At 46.5% G+C, this 14,647-nt stretch overlaps 1 long non-coding RNA gene across 2 annotated transcripts; it reads left to right on the top strand.

Annotated features, from left to right (window-relative positions):
* Nucleotides 1-2,481: 2,481 nt before the first annotated feature.
* LOC134173943 (uncharacterized) lies at nt 2,482-14,647 on the top strand. Of its 2 annotated transcripts, XR_009968449.1 has the most exons (3): nt 9,822-11,215; nt 11,871-12,888; nt 14,060-14,647. It is a non-coding gene; the product is annotated as an uncharacterized LOC134173943 (long non-coding RNA). The 2 variants fall into 2 exon arrangements; XR_009968450.1 differs by lacking the exons at nt 9,822-11,215; nt 11,871-12,888 and adding an exon at nt 2,482-2,659.

Here is a 14,647-nt window from a genome sequence, read left to right as displayed (position 1 = left end):
AAATAGAGGAATAAAACCCAAGAAAGACAAGTGTTGCACAATACAATTGCTCACCACCCACTGATCAATACCTGGCCCACCACCAAGCAGTGATTGGTCCCTTCTGGTCAACTCCCTCCAGTTTCTGTACTGGGCATGATGTGCTGTGGTATGGAATACCCCTTTGACCAGTTTGAGTCAGGAGTTCTGTCTCTGCTCCCTCGTGGCTTCCTGTGCCCTTTCACACTGGCAGAGCATGAGAAAAATCCTTGATCAGGGTAAGTGCTACTGAGCAACAACTAAAATGTCGATGTGTTATCAGCATTGTTCTCAGACTAAAACCAAAACACAGCACTGCACCAGCAAGTAGGGAGAAAATTAACTCTATGCCAACCAAAACCAGGACAACTGCTTTCAGTTAGCCATGTAGAAGGTTTTTTGCCAAGTTCAGACCTATCCAAATGCGGAGGGAGTCACTATGGTTAATCCCGTCTAGGTTTTCTTCATCATCCCTCTCCTGTCTGGACTTTGTTTTCCTACAGTCTCTCACTTTTCCCTTGGAAAAGGCTGTGCCTTTCCCTTCAGCAGCCCTGTGGGATGGAGCTGACCCCATACAGAAGTGTTGAATGTTACAGAGATGGAGGAAGGCATCTTGTCAAGACGACTGGGCATGAAGCTGGACAGGAAAACAAAGGAACACTTGGCTGCTTCGTGGTGTTGCACATCTTCTTTCCAGCCATGAGTGTGATGTAGACCTGTGACATATTGGCAGAATGTGGGAATTTTTTGAGCTCTTGAGGTGTATAGATCACAGGTGGTCAACTCTTCCTGACAGATGGATGTGCAGTAGGTGTGAGAAGCAGTGAGCAAATGCCTCTGAAGCTGTGGAAACCTAAAAATCCTTGGTTATGAAGCATAACTGTTACATGCTTTGTTTTCTAGAAACAAGATCCAAGTCTACAAGGATGTTTAGGAGCATCATTCCTACATAGGCTACTAACCTGTGTCGGCATCTATGGGTGTTTATACCACCGGTATGAGCTAGGTGCTAGCTATCTTTCACACATCTGGCTTCAAGCTATCATTTTGGCAGACATGCAAAGACAGGCAATCCTGACTGGAAGAGACCACACACGAAACACAAGGTGTCCTGCGTGGGTTTGTTGACAGGGAGAGGGCATTCTGCATCTCTGCCCCTAGCTAACTGAATCACATCACCCATGCCTGGATCTTGGCATTGTGCCTCCATGCACAGCACTTTTCGTATTCTTCCTGTGTGTTAGCTGAGCTGTGTGTTAGCTTGACAGAGGATGTGCTAGAGGTTTGTAAGAAAAATCCAGAGAAACAGGAGGACTGCACAGCTGTCAGGCTCCCCAGGGAACTGGGGACCAAGTCACAGCAGTAAGACATAGAGGAACAAAATCACACAGATAGGTAGATGCTGCTAGGCCAAGCCCAGCACAAACCAAACCTGAACTCAGGTTTTTTGTGTCACCCTTTTCCCCACAGTGTTTTTCATTAACAAAAAAACCCTACTGGTTTTATCCCCTGGTTCTAATTGTAGGTAAATGAATGGAGCTATGTTTGATGAAGGCAAACTGTGGGAATTTCAAAGGATATCCAGACATTTAATTTCTAAAATTTAGAAATGTCATGTGTACTTTAGCCTCCACATAGTACTTAATAACCATAAAATCATAGATTGGTTCAGGTTGGAAAGGACCTTAAGATCATCAGGTTCCAATCCCCTGCTATGAGCGAGGATATTTCACCCTAAACCATGTTGCCCAAGGCTCTGTCAAACCTGGCTTTGAACACTGCCACGGATGGAGCATTCATCACTTCTTTGGGCAGCCTGTTCCAATGCCTCACTACTCTCATAGTAAAGAACTTCTTCCTTATATCTAACCTGAACTTCCCCTGTCAAAGTTTAAACCCATTACCCCTTGTCCTATTGCTACAGTCCCTGCTGAAGAATCTCTTTCCAGCATCCTTATAGGCCCCCTTCAGATATTGGAATGCACAATCTATGCAAAGATGGGGGAAAAACAAAAGGGGAATAAAATCATTGTAAAATTAACTAGATCATCAGGTTTTATCTGGAATTGTCAAGGTGGGATAATTCAGCATGGTCTGGACATTATTCAGTACAGTTGCATCAGGAAGGAGAAGGCTGATGCTGAACAAAATGACCCTGGCTCCCACTGAGTATTTCAATGTCATGTGAGAGTTGTCCTTGCCCATGATCAGCTTTTTCAGGAGAAGCTCTTTGAAGCCTACCAGCTCCTTGCAGGTTTACTCTCATGGGGGCTGCATTTCTGCAAATGTAAGATTTGAGCCTTTTCTTAGTTCCCTAGCATTTGCTTTCCTAATGTTAGCCTCCAGAGGGCGAAAACCTTTCAAAAAGGCTCGGCGAGGAACTCCAGCCAAACTGGAGGTGATCTGCTTGCAAAAGGGCAGCAAAAAGACTCGTGACAAGGAATTCCCCCCCACCCCCCCACCCCGATCGTGCATTTTCCGGCCCTTTTCCATGATGACGTCTACGGCCCCCAAGCGTGACCACTGCTGCAGAGGTCAGAGCGATGCGTTGGGGGAGAAAAGGCGAAGGTGAACTCCTGACTGACTCCGGACTTCCTGGAAAGCTTCTGGGATGATGAAATCGTCTGGTGCCTTACGTCAGGTGGGAAGTTTTCAGTAGCTTGTCCCAGGGACTGGTTCACAAGCCAGGAACCCTGCAGGGAAGTCCTAATGGTGCTGATGCAGAAGTTACGCTCCTATTCAGTGCAGTATATAAGAAGTTTCCTTGCAAAGTGCTTAAGAAAGAAAGGACTCTGCCATATGCCAGCTTCAGAGGGGGTAAAAATCCTGCTGGATCAGAGCATCCTGGTGCTCTAACCATCACTCTAAGTGATGGAGAAATGAGTCCCAGGACAGCTGGTATTAAAGCAAGGACTGGGTGGTTTTGAGGACAGCACGTACCTTGCCACTTGCTGAAGAGACCTAATTCCTGGGAAATGTTGAGCATCTGCTTGAAAAGCAGATCTTTGTGTATGTCTCCAAAGGAACTGGAAAAGTAAGAACTGGTAGGAATACCATACTCATGGGCAGAGATGATATTGCCTCACAGCTGGGAAAAAAATGGGGTTTAAGAGGGTACAAAGGTAAGATGGAATGGGATAGGAGCAGTTGGGGGTGAGATGAGAAATGGGGCTGAGGAAGGTAATTAAAGGAGAAATAGGACTGCTGGGGGCCTCAGTGTATGAAATATCTCAGTATCTATATACATACCTATCATCTATACATTTAGGATACTCACTTTCTATAGTATAATTCAATTTTATAGCATATTTATGGTGAGGTGGGAGGCCACAAGCTCAGGCTTGCCCTTGCTGCTGGGCTATGGAAGGATGCTGATGTTAGCTGGAGGGACCCAGCACCTCTGCATCCATCCTGGCACCATCACTGAAATAAGCTGAGTAATTAAATCATTTACTGCTACGTTTCTGTCAAATCTCATTACACAACACCTGAGTTATTTTTCCAATTGAGTGATTGCCTGGGTTCTACTGTGATGAAGTCCTTGGCAATAGCCTCAGAGGGGACATTTGGTTAGGTCTGGCAATAACGTTCTTCTGCGGCAATAATGTTCTTCTGCAGCAATAATGCTGTTGGGGTATAATCCTGATACAGATGTGCTCCTGCCTCATCTGGCACCACAGCTCACCATGGACAGAGGGGGAGAAGTTCAAAGCACTAAAGATCAAACAGCTCCTGCAATGAGTAGGTCAGGGCACATTGTCTTTGAAAAGAAATGGCTGGAGGGGAAGCAAAGTAAGGCTTATGAAACTGGGAGAGGACAGGCTGTTCACTGCCTCATCCAGCAACAAATAAAATAAACAACAAACAAATAGATAAGGGCGTCAGCTGAGGTTGGCAGGTTCAAAACAGACATATCAGCCAGTGTTTGGTACAAAGTCTGGCAAGGAAGCAAAGGCTGGTCCTGCTCTCTCTGGAGGAGCCAAGGTGGTCATGGAAGGGAAACCTGTGGAGGGTCACCCCAGGTCACAAATGGTCAGAGATAGGAGGGTTTGAAGAGAAAATGTCAATACCTACTCTTGTGCCTTTCCAGATGTTCTCTGGTGAGTGTCAGGGGCAGAACTGCGGGTGACTGGGACATGTGGTGACCCGGTACAGCAGTCCTGTCCTGTTCTTATAACCCCTTCGACCAGTTCAAAGAAGCTGCAGCAGCTAGGCAGAGCCTTTGCAGGCTCACCTTGGTTCCACTGTTTGTCGCCTTGTTTTTTGCAGCGCAGGCATGGGTGGCCTGTGCCAGCACAGATGCTGTCCTTATGCCAGTCCAGTTGGAGAAACACCTGGAAACAGATCCCCTGCTTTCATCCGTCTGTGTTATACCAGGCTAAGGAGTCTTTGCCTCAGCTGCCTCTTGTATCCGATAAATCCTGAATTGTTTTTTTTTGCACAGTCCAGCATTAACAGCACAGATGGAGCAGGCATACTGGAATATGCATAGCTTTTAGTTGAGAGGAATAAATTATAATGGTACACAGCTGTTTTTTTCTATGGCTAGGAATGGTATAAATGTATCTTACCAAAAAAATTACTTCCTTCTCCTTTGGTCTTCTGTCCCATCCAAAATAATTGTGCTGGCCAGATTCTTATGCAGAACCTCTGAGTTACCAGATGAGCTTAAACCATGGCAGTCTTGCAAGAGAGTTTTTAAAAGCTTCATCTTCCAATTTTTAATTTGCACATATCTGACATTAAAGGGGCCAAACACAAGCACCACAAAGCCCATGTGTTTTTTGCTTTGCCACTTTTCAGAGTGTTGCTGTTTTGAAGTGGTTTGTACTGAAGAAAAAAAGTGTCAAATACAAGGAGCCTGCTGTCAGAGCAAGCCCATGTTCACAGCACTTCCAAAACATTTTGCCTATATTCTGCATTTTGTGTGAACGTTCAAAACTGCTTGTTTCATTTCCTTTTTCTTAGAAAAAAGTAAAGCAGACAAGGTTTGAAAGCCGAGAACATGATGAGTGCTTCAGAGAGTTTTTCTAGCAATGCTTGTCAGGTCCTTCATCTAGAGCTGCTCTGCTTGACAGCCTGTGAACTCCCATTTCTTCAACCAAAGCTCTGAAAACATGATATTCTGCTTAAACTACCCTAACCCTTTAAACTACTCTAAACCTTTATAGCTGTTTAAGCTGCTTAAGATTCAGATCAATTCAGATGCTAAATCATTTCGGAGTAGCCGAATGTTATAAACTCTCCTGGCTTTGAAATGATCTCAAAATTGAAAATGTTTCAACTGGTAGCATTTAAATATTCATTGCTCTAAATCTAAGAAATTTGCTTCTAAATAGGATTGAATTATGAGCCTCAAAGAGATTTGCAGCACAAAGCCCCATTTTCAGGAAGCCTGAGTAGCAGTTTTAAAGTTATTAACCTCTGCAGTTAGGAAATTCCTCTTTAAGTGACATCTTTAACAAATGCTTCACAAAATTGCCTTCACCAATCAAAAAATACATATGCAATTAATTTGTCCTGAATTTTAAATCTTGCTGGCATCAACAAAACGAGCTGTATTTTATCTCCATGGCTCCCACTTCCCAAGCTGAGTGCAAAATCTGGCAGTGACATAAAGTCAGTGCGGCTCGATGGTTTTGTGCTCGTTTGCTCAGATTGATTAAACCAGTTATGATGGGGATGTGCAGTCGCACATGCGGGCAGGCACAAACCCAAAGCTGTTGTTGGGTGAGATGGAGCAAGCCCAATCCCAAGCACAAGGCGAGTTGTTTTTAAGTTACAAGAACCATGTGGGTCACCCTTTAAAACTGCTGACAGGGCGGTTAAGTGCATCGATATGATGCTGTGCCAGTGTGCTTGTGCCAGTTTTTAGCCTGTCATTGCAGGGGTTAGATGAGGTGACACAAGCCTGGGTGAGGAGCAGATGCCTCCAGTGCACAACAAGATGCAATATGCCTGTGGCCAAGTTTTTTCCTGCCTAAAGAACAGGACATGATTTTCCTGGCTGAAATAGAGCAAGACCTTGTTGGGTCACCTCTCCTGCCTCCGCCTGGCTGTGGATCCAGGTTAAATATCAAACTCTTCAGCTGAACCCATTAACCAGCTCTAACACTGCACAGAGCTGCTGGGGTGGAAGCAGTGGAAAAATGCACAGGCATGGGATGTGATGCTGGGCATGGAGCTCATCCTAAAAGCCCAGCAAAATGCCATGGGGATCCAGGTCTGCAAGCTGGGAGACAAGCAGGGAGCCTGTCCTCTGTAGTGATGACCTCTAAACCACCATGTGTCCCAGGAGTACTTGATGGTACTTCAGCTGATACTGGGTGCAGGCCCTTGGTGTGGGACTTGAGCACGTACATCCCACTAGGAGATCCTGTAAGTCCCATTCAACCCATTGATCAGAAATCATGGAATAGTTTGGGTTCGAAAGGACCTTTAAAGGTCATCTAATCCACCCCCCATGCCATGGCCATCTTCAACTAGATCAAGGTTGCTCAGATCCTTGCTCAACCTGAACTTGAATGTTTCCAGGGATGGGGCATCTACTACCTCTCTGGGCAACCTGTGCCAGTGTTTCACCACCCTCATCATAAACCAAATTCTTCCTTATATCTAGTCTACCCTTTTTTAGTTTGAAACCATTACTCCTTGTCCTATCTCAATAGGACCTACTAAAAAAGGCCACTTAACCTCCCTAAACTCCAGCCTGGAACTGGTGTCCAGACTGGCATCATTCGCAGCAGTGTTTGGCATCATGTATAGGGGCACAGGGGCTGTCCCAGGCCTTTAATGAGAAATTTCAGGTGCTTTAGTGGTGCTGGTCATGGAGGTTTCTCAGAGCCCAAGGATGGGCAGGTCTGTTGGTCACTGCAGTGAGGATTACGTTAAATAGAGTTTGAATGTGGCAATGCCAGCTTGCAAAATGCTCCAAAAAACAGCAAGCACAGGAAAATAGCTGCTTTCTCTGGTCAAAATCAGCATTTCTTTTTATCTTCAGAAAAATGTATCCTCTGAAGAATAGGGTTGATTGAAGAATGGGGTTGATTGAAGAATAGGCTTGCAAATAAGTAACTTCAAGGACATTAGGCTTTGTTAGCAACTATAGAGATAAGGAAATGGCTAAGATAACCATTGCACAAGAACTGGCCAGAACCAGCCTGGTGGTTACTGACATGACAACAATCCTAAAACAAAGTGATGAAGAGGAAGATGATGAAGAAATAACCACCAGTGGTCCCAAAGCCCACGACCACATTTTAGTGCGCATGCAGGAGGAATTCTACAAGTATGATGTAATGCATAAGTAACTCAATGAGTATGTTTGTAATCTAATGAATATGTATGTTTGAGGACAATATAATCACAGCCTGGTTGATGCTCGGACGAGACAGCTAGGAGGAGCTATCCCCCGTGTCTCCCGGCACCACAATGAAGAATACCTGCTTGTCAACGTAAACTTTGTTGGCGAGTTCCTGGAGATTTCTCCGAATCACTCTGTGAGGAAATGGCTGCACATGTAGAGATGGGTGATGGTGAGACACTGGCATTTCAGCACTCCATTTACACCTTGTTCTTTTTAACAGAGCCTCGGGGAACAACGCGAATGACACAGAGGACAGGCGCTGCAAGCATTGATGTCCTGCTTTCACCACTTCCCTCCCTCCTACTGGAGCTACCAGGGGGAGCACCTGGCCTTCCTTTGAAAACCACGTGCAATTTATTGCTCCAATATTAAAGGCTGAACTCTGAGCCCAAACATCACCCTCAGAGCAGCAGGGTGTAAATCCATGCTGCTTGCTGTAGGACTGCCACCATGGCAGGACAGCTCCCAGTAGGCATCCCTTTATCCTGGAGGAGGCCTGAGGCCAGCTGAGCAGCAGTCTTGACTCTTGCTCATCTAAGAAATGCTAATTGTGCCACGCTTGCTTGAGCCTCGGCTCTAAAATTAGCAGTGCTGCATCAGCAGGTGTTGGTGCTGCAGTGTTAATGGTGCAGCTCCTTTTCCAGGAGCTGCTGGGACTCCAGACAAATGAGGCATTATTCTGGGTGACTTGTCCATCATGCAGCTTCCCCAGGTCCGTCCATCTCCACTGAGCACAGGTCACTGTATGATGGCAGAGCTGGATTTTTATGGTGACTAACTCATCAGTCTGGTTGGGAAACACGGAGTTTGGAACACAGTCCTATGGGCTTCATACTGAGACTCCAGAGGGTGACAGTTGAGAAGATAACTGGGACCCAGCCTGTGGACGCAGCCCCAGCCCCAGGGCAGCACCAAGGGCCAGGGCAGCATTAGGGGTGTTAACCCCAAAGGAAGGGTTTTCTGACTTCAGAAGAAGCATTTTCACCCCTTTGAATACCCAAAACCCAAACTGGAGGGTTTAGTCCCCTGTGGCTCTTGCACACTGGGGCAAGTGTGTCAAAGTCAGTGATGATGAATGCTATTTTAGGATGCAAGCCAGATGCTGTGCCACAGATACAGGTGTATTCATTGAAAATCTGGCATGCCATCCTAGATTGGTTCCTCCAGAAGCATGTTGAATGGTGCAGAGCACCTGTAGTTTGGGATGTCAGGCTCAGACTGAGAGCCATGTGGTCATCCATGGCAGCAAAATACTGTTGGCATTTTTCATACATGGGGATCATGTACAAGAGTGCATCACCTTGGGGTGGATGCAGGAAAACAGCCTTTCCCTACCCCAAGCCCTTCCCACCCCAGATCCTTCCACACTGTGATCCAGGGGTGCCACTGTAGGGCACAGAGCAGGGGAAGGTGGAACAGAACAAAGGGGAGTGGGAAAGGACAGTAAAGAGTAGGGGGACATTCAGTGTGGGGTACAGAATACCCAGGTTACTTTCATTTTTCCCACCAAAACAGCTTCCTCCCCTCCTCCCCCCATGGAATTGCTCAGGTATCCTGGAGACACACTGAGCTTCTTCCATAGCCTGTGAGTTAAAGGATAAGCCTGCCACTGATCCTCCAGGATTTGTTCCCTGCTGGACCAGCTTTTATTTCCCTCCCAGATCCAGAAAACCTTGAAGATTCATCTCCTTGGCACTTCATCCCACACGCCCATGGCACAAACGAGTAGCTGCAGTTCCTGAGTGTCATCCCCAGTTTGTGTCACCACAGGAGGGAGAAGAGCCAGGGCTGTTCCGTGTTTCATACATTAGTGGCCCTATTTCCAGGCTAACAGCAAGACCAAGGTGTGTTTTGCAGAAGCCTGTGCACTTTATCCCAGGAACAAAACCTGACTCAGCCTGTTACATAAATGATTTATCACAGTCACAGAAAGTTTGAGGAGAGCAAGGCTGCATTAGTCCAGACAAGGCGGTTGATGGCAGTGAAGTGAAAATGTAAGCAAACGCAGGGCCCTGATGAAGGTTCCTGATTTCAACAATGCAAAGCTCGCAAACAGCATCACCAGAGCCTGGCTGCAAATGCCACCGGTCTGAGGAGCGTCTGTCTCTGGCACGGTTTTGGCTGAGGACAGCTCTCAAAGGCCTCCTGTGTGTTGCTTGGAGTGTGGGGGATAAGGGACATCACCTTGTCCTTGGGGCATATTTGGACAGGGCCACCCTGTGTAAGAGGATGAGAGCTAATGTACTAGCTGGCCCTGGTGCTGTCGAGTTTACTCACCATCTCAAGGATATTAGGAATAAATGACAAGACTGCTATTTGACACAGGTCCTGGCTAGTCCCCTCTCCCTTCCCATTGTGGACACCCATGGGAGGGCCCCCACCACTGGGGAACCCTGGTTACTTTGCAAAGAGCCACAATGGAGTTACACTGTTGGTGGATAAGGGAAAAGCAACCAGTGTCATGTACCTGGAGTTGCTCAAAGCCTTTGACACTGTCCCACACAACATCATCTCTAAACTGGAGAGATGTGGACTTGATGGATGGACTACCTGGTGGATAAGGAATTGGCTGGATGGCTGCACTCAAAGAGTTATGGTCAACAGCTCGATGTCCAGGTGGAGACTCGTGGTGAGTGGCATTTCTCAGGAGTCAGTTCTTATCTCCTTCTCACCACCACTGCTACAGGGGTGAAAACATCCAGAGAGGGAGAGCAGATGTTTGAGGATGGGAGCTCTCTAAATGACCACATGAGTCAAAACCCTGAGAAAACCTGACTTTCTGAGCCCAGAAGAAGGAAAGGAGGCAGTGGGATCATGGTCCTCAAATACCTCCAGAAGGGGGCCAAGGGGCAGACAAAGAAGGACAAACATCAGGCAGGGAAAACATTTAATTTAGCTAAAGGACCATATTGACACTAGAGCAAAACAGGATTGTCTGTCCATGGGTACATTTAATTAGAGGAAAGTTCACAGCCATTAGAGCAGAAAAAGAAGAAAAAAGCAGAGGTGAGAAATGAAAAAAGGAAATCTGTTTTCAGGATTAAATGTCATTTTAAGAAAGGAAGCATTAAAAGATGGGAACAGCAGGGGTACGGGGAAGGGCTGGTTGCTGTTATGCAACTGGAATCTTTATTTGCTATGTTGCATTTCAACAGGTTTAATTCCCTTCTCTCCCTTGAGGAAACCGGATGAGAAGGTTGTCACAATGGGCAGCTGTGATTTCCAGTTGTGAATCCCCTGGCCCCATGGAATTGTTTTGCTTGCAATGCCAACAGCTCTGCTCATCCATTTCATGTCCGTCTTCCATCGATCTCTGTATGGGTGTCACTGCCATGCCATGCCCTTGCACAGGGCAGAGAGAAGGAATATCCCTGCTCTGGGGAGGCAGGACAGCCTAGGGCATAAGGCAGGAGAGGATAGGGAAATAGGGCAGAGGGCAGAGGACAAAGAATAAGCCTATTGTCTTAGCTCTGGACCTGGACCTTCCTCCCAGCTGCACACTGTGAATCTGAACAAGAAGAAGGCAAATGGTCTAACCAGGGAGCCACCATGGCCATAGATTATTTTACAGCTAAAAAAAAGTTTAGTGGGCAAATTAATTAATGGAAAACATGGTTTGGGAGCACTGCCCACAACCCTCTCTGCTTGCTGGGGCTCAGCACTTCAAACCCCAAGTCTTACCCATACACCCCTCAAGAGAGGATGGTGTGGGGTCTGATGGGGTTTCTCTGAATTTCACCCTGATTTTTTTTCTGATGGGGAGTTTTATCTCCATCCTTCAAGTTTCCTTACCAGTAAAATGACAGTAACATTGCCAGCCTCAGCTGCAAGGTATCACAGTATCACAGTATGCTAGAGATTGGAAGGGACCTCGAAAGATCATCTAGTCCAATCCCCCTGCCGGAGCAGGAACACCTAGATAATGTTACACAGGAATGTGTCCAGGCAGGTTTTGAATGTCTCCAGGGAAGGAGACTCCACAACCTCCCTGGGCAGCCTGTTCCAGTGTTCCGTCACCCTCACTGAGAAGAAGTTTCTTCTCAAGTTTAAGTGGAACCTCTTGTGTTCCAGTTTGTACCCATTACCCCTTGTCCTATCATTGTTTGCCACTGAGTAGAGCCTGGCTCCATCCTCATGACACTCCCCCTTTATATATTTATATACACTTATAAGGTCACCCCTCAGTCTCCTCTTCTCCAAACTATAGAGACCCAGCTCCCTCAGTCTTTCCTCATAAGGGAGATGCTCCACTCCCTTAATCATCTTTGTTGCCCTTTGCTGGACTCTCTCCAGCAGCTCCCTGTCCTTCTTGAACTGAGGGGCCCAGAACTGGACACAATATTCCAGATGGGGTCTCACCAGGGCAGAGTAGAGGGGAAGGAGGACCTCTCTCGACCTACTAACCACCCCCCTTCTAATACACCCCAGGATGCCATTGGCCTTCTTGGCCACAAAGGCACAGTGTTGGCTCATGGTCATCCTAAAGGTACCTGGAGCTCCGCTCACTGGGAGAGCTGTAAGACAACTAGCTATTCTTACAATAAATTAGTATTATCAGTGTAAGAGAAGAAGCAGTTTCCACAAAAAGCAATCACCAGCCTATTGAAGCACTCTGGAAGATCAATGATTTAATCAATCTAATCTTTGCCAAGTAGTAGTCTGGAAAGGTCTGAGCTGCCAGAAACAGTCAGGCCGATTTATGTCTTGCCACAGTCCTGGTTTCCCACTGAGCCTGTCAGGTCCTGGCAAAAGGTCCTGTGTCCAGAAGTGTACTTTGAGATTAGCATGCTTGCAGAGTAACTCATTTCCTTCATATTAAATTAAAGCTAATCTCATACACAGTGGAAAGACAACAGGCAGGTGAAGCTGGCATTGCAGCAAAGGGGTCCTTGTGGGGCTTGGAGCAGAAATGGGGTTGCAGGAACACAGACATACAAGGGTGTCTCGGCTCAGCTCTGCTGAGCACTGCAAAGTTACAAGGGCTCAGGGTTCAGTGCAAGAAGTATGGCTGACAGAAATCATAGCATCATGGAAAGGTTTGGGTTGGAAGGGACTTTAAAGATCATCCAGTTCCAACCCCCTGCTGCTAGACCAAGCCCTGTCCAACCTGGCCTTGAACACTGCTAGGGATGGGGCAGCCACAGCTTCTCTGGGCAGCCTGTGCCAGGGCCTCATCAGCCTCACGGTAAAGAACTTCTTCCTAATATCTAATCTAAATCTACCCTCTTTCAGTTTAAAGTAATTCCCCCTTGTCTTATCACTACTTGCTCTTATAAAACACTATCTTGCTCTTATAAAACGCTATCTTGCTCTTATCTAATAACATCTACATGTCTGCTGGTGACGCCCTGTTGATGTAAGTTGTTGGCTTCCTTTGCCACAGCAGCACACTGTTCACTCATTGAGCTCATGTCCACCATGACCCCCAGGTCCTTCTCTTTGGAACTACTCCCCAGAATGGTTGATCCCTGCCTGTGCTGCACTCCTGGATTGGGTTTACCCAGGTGAAAGACCTTACATTTGTCCTTGTTGAACTTCACAAGGTTCTTGTTAGCCCAGGCCTACACATGTCACCCTGCAGGGTGGCTCTCCCTTACGAAGTGTCCACTTCAAAACTTCACCAGGGTACACCTGATCCCATCTTCCAGGTCACTTATGAAGGCATTGAACGGTATTGTGCCCAACAGGAGTCCCCGGCAGACCCTACCGGTGACAGGTCTCTGCTTTGAGAAGGAGATGTTCACCACCATCAGGGAGCTCCTGCCTCTGCAGGGTAGCTTATTCCCAATGTCAGAACTAAATACCATTAATCTCCTCCACCTTCAGCTATTCTCAGGGTAAGGTCCCCAAGTTAGGGCCTCACGTGCATTCAGAGAAAAAAAGCCCAGTGGGAAAGTGCCATAATTTGTGCATTCATGTCTGTCAATTACCACCTGTGAGTTTATTGGGGGTGGGGGGTAGCAAGGCTTCAGTCATGCCCGAAACATGAGATTCCCTTCCTCAGCATCAGGGAAACACAAAAAAAGGAATAAAGAAATATTAAACAAATATTTAAAGAATAAAAAGAAAAACTAAAATTCACAGGATCACAACATTTTATAAACTTATTTTTTTACAGGAAAAGGATTCTATCATAAGACTAGCTTCTGATTTTTAATTTGATCATTGCTACAGTTTAATCATGTAGCCAAAGCAAATCAGAGAGGAACATGTCCAACATCACTTAAGTGATCTTGAAGCCAGCTACTCCAAGGGCAATTTGGGCACCTGAAGAACAGAGAATAGAACCTGGCCTGGCTGTAATAGCACGTAAACCTGAAGGAAGGTTGGTGCAAGTTCAGGAAATCCCACAAAGTCGCTGCCTGATCTGCTGGACAGCATCTTCATCAACAGCTGATCCAATGTTATTTGGATGCTTTTGGTGTCATTTTTGTTTGGTTTTTTTTCCCCCTTTTTTTTGCATTATATTTGTTAAGAAAATGCTTGAGAAAGAGAGGAAAGCTGGAAGGGAAAATTAAATTACAACAGTCCAAAGGAAACTGCAAACCTTGTAAATGCTCACATGGTGAAGGAGCAGCCATGTCTAAAGGCTGGTTTGATAAACACCTTGGGAGATGCCACCACTAGGCATATGCTCGAATACGTAAACGATGGCTCCTCTTATTTCTTCTCCAGCTTCCTATTTCCTAGCAATTGCCCTGGAAACTTCCCCAACCCAGTACTCTCAGGAGCAAAATCCATGAGAAGAAAAAGCAGCCACAAAGCTTTCATGACTTGAAACTCATGGCCCAGCAATGCCAGAGGAGGATTTTGGTGTGAGCCATCCCTGTGCCAACCTGCCTCTCTCCCACACCCTGCACAGCTTGGCCCCGCAGCCCCGGGATGGGCACAGACCCCCTGGGTAACTCCGCATCCCACGCCGAGCCTGCGGGCATCCTTGGGCAGCATCGCTACCCATCTTCCTGCAGGTTATTCACACAAAGGCTGCACAGACGATTCCTCCTACGCACAGGCTGTGTTGCAATTGAGCCAGACAATAGCTGATGTAAGAGGGGTGAATAACCTCCCAGAACACTTGGGTGCTTTTCCAAGGAAGGATGTGAGCAGCCATGCCTGGAGGGTTGCAATTAATTCACAATTAGGATAAACTCCAATTAGGCTGGTGTAGAAGGAAAGTGCTCCAGGTGCCTTGTTCTTCTGCACGGAGCACCTGCAATTGGTGGAGCAAATAAAGAAAAATAAGAAAAATAATCCCAAACCTCA

Source organism: Pezoporus occidentalis, unplaced genomic scaffold (assembly GCF_034315485.1).
Source record: "Pezoporus occidentalis ecotype Australia unplaced genomic scaffold, CSIRO_AGI_Poc_V1 ctg57, whole genome shotgun sequence".
NCBI classification, from domain to species: domain Eukaryota; kingdom Metazoa; phylum Chordata; class Aves; order Psittaciformes; family Psittacidae; genus Pezoporus; species Pezoporus occidentalis.
This window is presented reverse-complemented; position numbering and strand designations above follow the sequence as displayed.